The 2,091-nt window shown below is 37.0% G+C and overlaps 1 long non-coding RNA gene across 1 annotated transcript in view; it reads right to left on the reverse strand.

The window, feature by feature from the left end:
* Window positions 1-359: 359 nt before the first annotated feature.
* Window positions 360-2,091, reverse strand: part of LOC128249546 (uncharacterized) — a 13,087-nt gene continuing 11,355 nt past the window's right edge. Inside the window, exon 2 of the long non-coding RNA XR_008265666.1 lies at window positions 360-1,945. This is a non-coding gene — a long non-coding RNA (uncharacterized LOC128249546). The remainder of the gene's footprint in view (window positions 1,946-2,091) is intronic.

Here is a 2,091-nt window from a genome sequence, read left to right on the forward strand (position 1 = left end):
TAAAACAGTAACTCTGATTTGGGACTTGATTTTCTTGTTGGTAGGGGTGTAACAAAACTACACGCACATTCATGTATACATACTCACAAATATATACACACACACATGGTTATATATAAAAGATTGAATACAAATTGACAGAGGTGAAAATTAAATACATACATACATACATACATGCATACATACATACATACATATATATATATATATATATACATATATATATATATATGTATATAAGTTAAAGAGAGAATATACGGTGTGTGCTTTTTTTCGGATGGTTAGAATCTGAGGCCAGCTTAAGGTCAGTTCACAATGCTATCTATATTTCCTTTAAGTAAAACACACACATACACATATACAGGCATATACATTTACTTGCATAAATAAACGGCATACACCCATTTAAAGCTTTAAATATGAAAAAGAAAAGAAAAAGAAAAAGAGGAATCAAGTAGAATAAAGAGAAGAGACGAGTAGGAGAAAGATATAGACACATACCTCACACATACAAACACGTACACATACAAACACACACATACAGACCCACACACATAGACATATTTATATATAAATGTATATGGAGATAAAGAAGTGCATTCTGACGCAGGAAATAGTATAGGAGAGTTGGCTTGTGGGGGAATGGGATTGGAAATGCAAAGGAGTCTTAAAACGAATGGTAGGCTTTCAAATTTGGTAACATATGTATTAAATGGGTTCAACAGCTGTTTGCTTTTTCAAAGGTCAATAAAAGAAAGCGAGATTGAAAGTAAAAGGGAAAATACAGAAGATCGTGCTTAAAAAATAAATTTCACAAAGGTGTAAGAAGCTGGCTTCCCGACTACATTGGTTCCAGTTTCAAACCCACTGCATGGCACCTTGGGAAAGTGTCTTATGAACGGATTTTGTAGACGGAGACTGAAAGAAATACGTCGTGTGTGTGTATGTCTGAGTATGTGTGTGGGTGAGTGTGTGTCTATGTGTATATATGTATATATATATATGTGTGTTTGTGCGTGTGTATGTGTGTATCATGTTCACTCACGTCATTAGACGACGTATGAAGGCACTGAAGTTTCTTGCTGCACAACCGCACATGATTTGTTTATCGTAATAAAATGTTCGTGTTGCACATAAGCTCACTCCCTCCATCACATTGAAATTACCTGTACAGGTGTACCGTATGCCACATGTCACATGAAATGATTGCAGAGCAACGTGAAATGAAGTGCTTTGTTGGAGAAAACACAACAGAATGCCTGGTCAGGGAATCGAAACCATGATCTCGCAATCGTGAATGCAACATCCAAACCACTAAGCGATGTGTGTATGTGTGTTTGTGTGTGTGTGTGTATAACACAACCGCTTGTCAGCCGATATGGGTGTGTTTACGTTCGCCTCACTTAACAGCTCGGCAAAATAGGCTAATGTGACACAGTACATAACTGTATTTCTTCGGTCTTCACATTCTGGGTTCAAATAATGCAAATCTGGATTCATCTGATAAAATCACTCTATCCCAAAATGAACTGGATTTTTTCTGACATCACCTTAGCCCATTTCTTTCTTTTCATGATATTAGTTGATTGAGGAAGAGGTTTTCTTCTAGCTGCTCGTTTATAATACCGAAACTTATGCAGATATGTAACACACGTTCTTTGACTAACTTCTAGCTGTTTTGCAATGCCAGAAGCCTTCAACGGGGTTCGTTTTCCACAATTCTCTTCAAACAGTGAAGCTTCCTTTCCGAGGACCCACATCGGCCAGGACGAGAATCTGTTGATTCTCAATAGCAAGAGGAATTTGAAGATTTTTCGGCAATTTTCGCTGGCTAAGACCAGCCTCAGATTACCCAACAATACGACCTCTTTGAAATTCTGACAGTTCTGTTGAATTTTTTGTGCGTGGCATGCTTACTCTTCGCAAATGTTTAATATAATGGCACCTGGAATGAAAAAAGAATAATTACATTGTAAATTTTACACCGCTGAAAACATATTAAGACGCTTAGATCAGAAATTTTGAAAATGAAAGGCGTCTATTTACTTCCTACATGTCTCTCTCTCTCTCTCTCTCTCTCTCTCTCTCTCT

The sequence above is a fragment of the Octopus bimaculoides genome, chromosome 15 (assembly GCF_001194135.2).
Source record: "Octopus bimaculoides isolate UCB-OBI-ISO-001 chromosome 15, ASM119413v2, whole genome shotgun sequence".
Classification (NCBI taxonomy): Eukaryota; Metazoa; Mollusca; class Cephalopoda; order Octopoda; family Octopodidae; genus Octopus; species Octopus bimaculoides.